Genomic DNA, 8962 nt, shown 5'->3' with positions numbered 1-8962 from the left:
TAAAAGGCTCCGCCCACTTCCTAGCCATGTCTTGCCATGCAACGACTCTGTGACTGGACTGGAGAAGTGTAGTGGTAGAGTCCTCCGTCAGGAATGAGATATGTGTGTCGACTTTTTATTCTCCCTTAAAATTATTATGCCATAACGCTGCACAGAGCAGCTCTGCTAACATAAAGAGTCCTGGCAGAAAACACTCAGTTCTTGTGCCTCTGTGGCTGCAGACTTTTGCTCCGTGTCAGCTGACATGTGTTTTGGTGCTGTCGTTGTGAACAGGGGCAGGAGTGGAACCAGACTCCTGAGGCCTGGCCATGACGCTGACTCAGAGTGATGTTAAAGATGAGTGAATACACCCCAACCCAGCACCAGAGCCTGAACTGGTAACAAAGGCAGTGATGAACAGTTCATTCATAAATCTGTGATATAGTTTGTTTAATTTGCATCTGTATTTCACTTCCTTTGAATAACGTAATTTATCTAGTTTCACACTGAGGTTTGAATTTTAGCTCATTGGTTTCTTTCTTTATCCATAGGGTCTAATATGATGTCATCCTACCCTGTGCAGCTACAGGTTTGAGCTGGTAAGGTCAGACACCAGTGTTGGATGAGAAGCCCTGGCTTGTAGTCTCTGCTCTAATTAATTTCAGAGGTGTTCTTTCAGGTGCAGGCCGTGTTATTACTGGTCCATTTTGACCAATAACAATTCCTGGTCTCTTCTACTCAGGGCAGGCCACTTGCTTGTAATACACCTCGTCTTGAGCTGCATACTTCACATCTGTGTGACGAGTCTGTGTCCGCAGTGCTCTCCATATTCTCTGCGAACTTTTTGCTTCTGTAAAAACTTTCTTGATGCATCTAAAGCACAAGTGTGACTTGCTGCCTAGAAGGCACAGCAAGGAGTGTTGTATTGTAGCCAAAAACGTGTTCTTTGCCATAAGAGCCCAGTCCATTGCAGTGTTCCACTGGCAGCAGTTACTTGCCTTGACATTTTTATTTCTGGGAGTTCTTGATTGCGTTCCTCAAGCAGTCCATTACTCCATGGGCCGTATGCAGCTGTTGTCTTTACCTCTGTGTTGAAATTTTCTGCCATGTCTCTCACGTCATTGTCATTAAACTCTCCCCCATTGTCACTAAGTTGTTTGAGAGGAGCCACGTGCACGCATCGCGTCATGAACAAAGTGTTTGACTATTTCAAAAGATTTCTGTGAGTTTAGGATTCTGCCTGCACTAAACTGGTCAATAATGTGGGGATACCACTCATGGTTAAAGTTCACACAGTTCCACAGACACAGTCTCATTGTATTCAGATGTTGGTGTTGCTAGTGTGAGTTTTCTTGTGTCTTTGACATATCAATATTCACAAACAGTTTTCTGCAGGATTGTGTGGCTTTCTGCATCGTTGTCCTAAGCTTTTTAAAGTCACATGTAATCGTGATTCCCGTTTAAATCTTACAGGAAAAAGTAGAATAAAGTTACTCTGTGATGTTTTTTCAACTTGTTTCAATTTTAACGATTCCGTTTTTTGAGCAGAAGGTGTCCTGCTTGCCGTGGTGCTGGGGACAGGAGCTCGGTGAGGGGGCGCTCCTGGCACAACCCCCCTTTGTGTGAAGATGCACCAGCACTGCTGCCCAGTCAAAGTCTTCAATATCATGAGCAACCTCAAACTGTCACCGTGTAAAAGTGGCTCGACACCAAGACACTCACCACTAAGCATGCGCAGCAGGTGCTGCGGTGGAGGGACTAGATTCAGGTGAAACGCTCAGCCGGCTTTTAAACCCGCAGCTCTGTCTTTACCTGATCATTTTTTCCAAATTTAGATTTCTTTGACTGCCAACACTACACGAAGGTGGTGGGAGGGGCTGTAACACACTGCTTAGGAGGACGCAGAGACAGCGTGATGGAGGCTGGACTGGGTTCTGCTGTGTACCCGAGGTCATCACAGGTATGTCATCATCGGTGCTGCCGGACTGCGTTTGAACCTCTGAGGAGGTCTTTCTTTTTCTCATGATGAGATGGACTCACTCTGATTATCCCATATGATCATGAAGCATCCTGAAAGAAAACATTCAGCTTTTCGAGCAGCTGTGGCTGCAGATGTTTGCTCTGTGTCAGCTGACCTGTGTTGTGGTGGTTTCTGTGTGAACAGGGGCGGAGGGCTTCTACCAGCAACGAGTCAGGCAGGAGCTGAAGTGGAGCGTCGATGTGGAGAGTAGGTCAGCAGAAGGAGAGCACATGTGGTACAGACATACACATAATCCTTAACATCCTGAACTAAAATTTACCACCAAAACAAACTGAAGGAGGGTATGTTGCGATTGTTCCCAGGATGGCTGGTGTGTGCAGAGTAGATACCTTGTGAAGGGACACTAGAGGGAACATACTGGCGGTTGGGGGTTACGGCATCTCTCTTTGTGGGTTACAGGACGCATGTCTGGAAGCGATAGTGAAGTTAAATTGTGTGAAAAAAAGGAGACCATCTGGCTTGTCCAGCGTTGAGTTGGTTTGCCGTCTGTCGTTTGGGTTCGTTGACTATTTTACCCACCTGCACATCAAAGTAAATCATAAAGTCACGTGGCCGCTGAAAGACTACACCGTAAAAAAAAATCCTAAAAAAACAGTAATATTCCAGCAGCTGGGGCGCCAAAATAATACCGGAAAATAACGTTCTCACAAAAATATGGTTATTTTCAGTAATGACAATACAGTTTGTTGCCCTACTTTTACATGGGCTTTTGCCTTTTTCAAGTGCTTTTAAACATTAAATTAGGAACATTTTAACGTGATTAAACAATGAAATTACCTATAATCAAGCTCAATGAATGCAGCAATATGAATAATAATACTTAAATGTACAGAAACATACAGTTAACTAATAATGGATTGCATTCATATAGCGCTTTATAATTCCCCTCTGGCCGTCACCAGTAGGTGAAGTGTCTTGCCCAAGGACACAACGACCCAAAGTGTCCGAGCCGGGGCTCGAACCGGCAACCTTCTGATTACAAGGCGAACTGCCAACTCTTGAGCCACGATCGCCCTAAATAACAATAATAGTAATTATTATGTGATGTAAAAAAAGTTTATACGAATCATTTTATATATTTTTCCATAGCATTACATTTGTCATGGTGTCCGTGCCTGCCCGGACGGCCCCACAAGGCTACATTTGCTGTTTCGGTTCTTTCCCTCTCTGCCTGGGCGGAGCTCACTGTGGGCTCCCGCCCTTGGCCCACACACCTGACAACAATCACCTGTCATCACCGAGAGCACTATTTGAGGCTGGAACACAGAGCCTCTCGTCGCTGGATGATTGTACTACTGACGTTAGTGTTCTCACAGCTCCTGTGGATTTGTGCTTCGTGATTTGTGATTAGTTTGTGACTTCCCTTCTCTTCTGCTTCAGACCTTCCCCCCCGGACCTGCAACCTCCCTGCCGTGTGAACGTGTGTGAGTGTGGGCAAGAGGACATGAGCGAGTGTGAGAGAGCTACCCTGTGATTCCCTGGAGTTTTGGATTCCCTTCACTGTATATATATTGTGCACTGGAACTGTAAATAACTGCATTTTGGAGACATCTAACCGCTCTGCGTTTGAGTCCCTATAACCAGATCGTGACAACATTTGAATTTAAATGTTCAATCTTTCAAATAACGGACAGATATTTGTGAAATCATGACACATTTCTGAATTATTGTCGGAGTGTCGGAGTGTTAAAGAACAGCTTTGAAATTCTCATGAGTTGTTCGCATAAAAGAAAAATCAACAGCATAATGCAGCTATCCCTTCGGCGCCAGCTGTGGGCTGAAGGCTGGAGCCGAACAAAAACACCATGATAACGACTGTGTTTAGACTCTTCTTCCCACTCCATGCAAGGCCACCTTGTTGGCTGGTAGACTTTACTTAGCCTGGTAGGGCAAAGGACACTGTCTCCGCTGAACTATGGACCAAGGTTTTAATAGTTTTGCAATTTTCATTAGTTTTTATTTTTATTTAGTTTTGACTTCAGATTTTCAATTCTATATCAGTTTTAATTAGTTTTAACCATTTGTTTGGTAGTTTAGTTGAGTTTTTATTTTTTGAAAATCCTTCGTTTCAGTTTAGTTTTTATTAGTTATAGTTTCAGTCTTGTTTGCAATATGAGCCACATACCAGGGGCAAGACTGTTAAAAAAAAAAAGGAAATAATTAAGTGTAACAAAATCCCAGTTTCATCATATCCATCCATCTTCTTCCACTTATCCTTGGATAGGTTGCTATTCCAGCTACCATACCCTGGTGCACCCTGGACAGGTCACCAGTCTGTCGCAGGGCTAACGCATAGAGACAGACAACCCACATTCCCACCAGGCAACTATAAATGATATATGGCTTTAATATTTAGTAGACACATTTACAACAGCATCTGAAAAGCAGGTAGTGTAGATAAACAGAGCTTAGCCAACTCTAAAGTAACTTGGATGTAATTTAATTTAAACATTAGGAAGCCCAACATTCAATGCTGGCATTACAGCTGTGATAAAACACTGCAACTGACTAGCAATACAATAACACAACACAAAAGCCAAGCCATCATGAGTAAATTTTAAGTGTTTAGTTATACAATAGTAAAACATAAAAAAAAAAAAAAAATTAAAAAAAAGCACTGAACTGAACTGCAAGTGTTGATCTAAAGGAAAACTCGCTGCTCCAGAGATGTGGTTGTTCAGTTTCTCAGCCCAAATGACAGGAGTCCACACACAGAAAAGATGCGTTCCACAAATGCTTGTGAAGCAGGGGCACTAACAAGATCTAAAGCTACTGGGGCAAGTCTTGGATAGACATCCTGTCTTGCTTTCCAGAAATGCAGCGATGCTGTATCTGGTGACTGAAGAATCAGTGAAACATTTGGATCCAGCAGGCAGGCTCCTGCTGGTGTAGCATCAAACTGTGTGGAATCAGGATTAAGAATACCAGCAAACCGTTCCCTTAATTAAAGACTTCAGAAGCACTTGAGCTAAAGGATTCCTAAAAGGACTCGTCAGCAGATGTGCCTCAAGGTTGAGCAGACATGGCACTACTTGTGAGAGTGACTGGCTGTCACTCTGAAGCTGGTCTGTATGAATGGCAAAGGGTTCAAACAGCTTGACAAGGTTCTCCAGCTTGGCCCAATCACTTGTGAGAAGTATCCATCTCCAGCTGCTCAAGCAGTTGGTTTAGTTCAGCTCTGGTTTCTAGCAGTTGCCTCAACATGTCAAAAGTACTGTTCCAACGAGTGGTACAATCCCGGATCAGAGTTTTGCCACACCTTTTGATCATTTCTTCATTTGCCACTGATGATTTTCTTACAGCATGTACCAGTTTTCTTGCTTTAGTTATGACTGAATCAGCAGTCGGGTGTTTCATGGCATCTTTGATTGTGAGCTGGAGAGTGTGTGCTAGGCACGGCATTCTGTGGAACTTGCTGCTCTCCCCATATTCTTGCAGCTCAAGGTCTTAAAAAAACAAAACAGACAATTATAAAACATGTAAACATTATAAACATAGAAGCAATAGTCTAAAAATGTTGTTATATTTCCACTTGAGGTATGTATTTGATTTAATAAAAACTATTTCGTAAACTATGGACATTAGCTCTGTGCTGCAGGTCTCTTAGGTAAGCAGACCTGTTTCAATACGTTTTACTTCTTAATAGTGTTATCCCCATAGCCATGAGTAGGATCACAGCAGAAGCACCGATTAAAGCTTTTACTGGGGATTGTGAGTAAAATGATGTGGGCAGCCTTTTATGTGAATTGACTATGTGCACGTTAGCATATGCTACTTCCGGTGCGGAAACTCCTGTGGGGAGCTTTGTTTCCGGTGTCCTATTCGCGCCTGGTTTACGGTCCAAAACAAGTTAAGCAAAGGAATGAATCAAGCGGCGATTTACATTTCTATAGATGTCTCGGGCATTTACCCAATATGTCTGTAAATGATGTTCATCGACTTGTCGATATTTTTCCCCTGCGCCTCAGAGCAAAAGAGAAAATATTCAAATGTTATATTTCTCAGTATCTGTATACAGGGGTCCCTCGTTTATCGCGGGTGTTATGTTCTAAAAATAACCAGCGATAGGTGAAATCAAGTAGCCAATTTTTTTTAATTTTTTGACGGTACAACACGTTTCGTGGACATTGCGGACATACAGCACTGCACTTCAGAGTCACACTGCTAGCATCGATGCAGCGATTCTGTACTGTACAGGAGAGACGTCACGGAGGAGATCGTCTGCAGCGATCAGGACGCAGGACACAATGTGATGTAAAAAATAAGCATGCAAACTTGCACTAAAAAATCTGTGAAACAGCGAGGTGAAAGGTGAACCGCGTTATAGCGAGGGACCGCTGTAATTTTGAAGGTAAGTTACAACATACCCTTCGTAAATACTAATGTATAGAAACCGTTACCAGCAATCATTCATTTTTGTGTGGCTTTTTTCACAGTTTGTTAACATGCTGTGTAGGTGTGTACTTGACTAGCTGATCTCGACATAACGGGGAAACATCTGGGTTGACTGTTCTTCACCTGTAGTTTGAATGCTGAACATTTGCCTGTTTAAATCATGAGACCAGTCACTATACAGAGATGTGCTTCTGAATGTGGACAATGTGTCTTCTGCTGCAGTGATGCAGTTCTGCTTGTGTTGAGTGATGTAAACAACTGATCGATCTAAACTCTTTAAACGTCAAAATTGATCATTAGATTTTTTGTGACACAACAGTGGTGAGTGTTCCCACCTTCTGCTCTTTGTAACTTAACGCCATCTTTCCATTTTCGAGTTTTGGACATGATTGTGGAGGATATCTTCACAGTAGTGATTGACCGCAAAGTAAAGCTACCGGAAATGTACAACCCCACATCCGGTCTCAAACCAGGAAGTTAGCATTTTCTCGTGCACAGGGTCAATAAAGCATAAACAGCATTGCAATTATTTAGTTTAAATAAAAAAAGTTGGGGAACTTTCGTTTACAAAAACAGTGATGTCACGATCCTGGGTCTTAGGACCCAGTGTTTTGAGTTCTAGTTCATTTTGATGTTTATAGTATGTTTAGCTCATTAGGCCTCCTATGTTCATTTGCTTATTAGTTCCCCCTTGTGTTTCAACCCATGTTAAGTCTCCCCTGCCCTTCATGTCTCTCTGTGCCCCCTCTGTTCTGTATATTGTGTGTCTTTGCATGTTTGAGTTTCTTGTTTTCTGTCACCCTGCATTGTGCATTATGTTCTCATGGTTGGTCTTTTGTTACTCCCTCTAGTCTAGTCTCTTGTGTTCAAAGCTGAGTATTTCCCTCTGTGTATTTTGGTTCTTAGACCTCTGCCTTATGGTTTGTCTCTGTTTCTTAGTTGCTGTCTCCACTGTGTCTAGTTCGCGTCTCTGTGTGATACTTCCTGTTTTACTTTGAAGGTCCATGCCTCATGTGAGTGTTTCTAGTTTTGCGTCTCTGTCTCGTCCAGTCCTGATTTCTCCCAGCTGTGCCCTCCTTCTGTGTCTCATTCCCTCGTTATCCCTCTGTGTATTTAAGCCCTGTGTTTCTCTTTGTCAGTGTCGTAGTCTCCATCATAGCTGTGTGATTTTTCCCTGTGGCTCCTTGTGCTTTAGTTTTCCCAGTTTAGTTTATTTTGTATTGTTTTTCGTGTCCCACTCCACGCCAGCAATAAAGCTGTGTTTTTTGAGTTTACCTTTTGTCTCTGTGAGTTTGCGTTTGGGTCCTCTCCTGCCTGCCACACAGCCGAATCATGACAAGTGAACCTTTACCAGCTACAGCTAGTTTCCATTTCCAGCCTTTCTGCAACATATATGCTGTCTGCAATATAGCTACAGTAAAAGAGAGGAAGTATTCACATGCATCAGAAAATTTACTAGGAAACTAACATTATAGCTGCAAATGCTGTTGATTAATGCAACGGTTTACATGAGTAAAAAGAAAAAAAATTGACAATGTGTTTGCTCCTATAAAAACACTCACCAAAATTTCCACGTTCCTCACACTCCATGTCTGACTCCTCCGACTCAGACTCCATCCACATTTCATCTTGGCCCTCTCCAGCAGCTCTTTGCTCATCCTGAGAACCATTGGTATCATCAGTTCGCCTGCGATTCTGAAGAAGCCGTACGGCCTTGACGATGTTGACCCCGTTATCGGTTACAACGAGCAGCACCTTCTCGTTCCCTACAGCCCACTCTTCTAATGTATGATCAATGCAGCGGGCGATGGCCTCCCCGGTATGTGGGTGCTCCAGTCGGTGCAGGTTAAGCAAAGCATGGTGGACCTGGCCTCCAGGTGGGTGGTAAAAACAGGCTGACACACCCATGAAAGATGCTGTTAATCCCCTTTTGCTCCAGCCATCTACACACAGTGTTAGCTTCCTCGCTTCTTTTTTTAGTTCTTTCAGTTTCTGCTTTGCTATATCCATCTTGGCCCCAATGAGACAATTAACTCTTGCAGCGCCTGATGTTCGGAATTTTGGTTCAAGTGAATTGCTAAACTTTTTGAAGGCATATTCACCAGCGCTTCCTCTCGCTTGTGATGTTCCTGCGAATTGACCAACCAGCAGCCATCCGGTCGCCGTTGGAAGTACTGCATTAATGTTTTTTGTGGGGTTTTCGCCTCCACCAGTGTGTGGATGTGAGAGTGAATAAATAGAGGAATTGTAAAGCGCATTGAGGGTCTTCAAAAGTGCTATATAAATGCAATCCAATATTGTTCAGATAGCTGCTCTGCTCTATGTTGGTACAGGGCATTGAAGATGATAACAGTGGGTGGATTATATTCTTAGCGCTTTCAGAAAGACATCTACTGTGATGAAGTCTACTCCCCACTGCAGTGTAATCAATTATTGTAAATGTAAATGTTATCAGGAAATGATTTCAAATTCAAATTTTATTTGTCACACACACACAACCATACACAGTATGACATGGGGGTGAAATGCTTGTAGCTGTACAATGCC

At 43.0% G+C, this 8962-nt stretch overlaps 1 long non-coding RNA gene across 1 annotated transcript; it reads left to right on the top strand.

The window, feature by feature from the left end:
* The first annotated feature begins 529 nt into the window (after window positions 1-529).
* LOC106456544 (uncharacterized) lies at window positions 530-1857 on the top strand. Its single transcript, XR_001290640.1, has 3 exons — window positions 530-578; window positions 1528-1747; window positions 1815-1857. It is a non-coding gene; the product is annotated as an uncharacterized LOC106456544 (long non-coding RNA).
* Window positions 1858-8962: the final 7105 nt, after the last annotated feature.

Source organism: Pundamilia nyererei, unplaced genomic scaffold (assembly GCF_000239375.1).
Source record: "Pundamilia nyererei isolate P.nyererei 1_Seehausen unplaced genomic scaffold, PunNye1.0 scaffold00424, whole genome shotgun sequence".
Taxonomy (NCBI): domain Eukaryota; kingdom Metazoa; phylum Chordata; class Actinopteri; order Cichliformes; family Cichlidae; genus Pundamilia; species Pundamilia nyererei.
The sequence above is the reverse complement of the archived record's forward strand: the minus strand, read 5'-3'. Positions and strand labels throughout refer to the sequence as shown.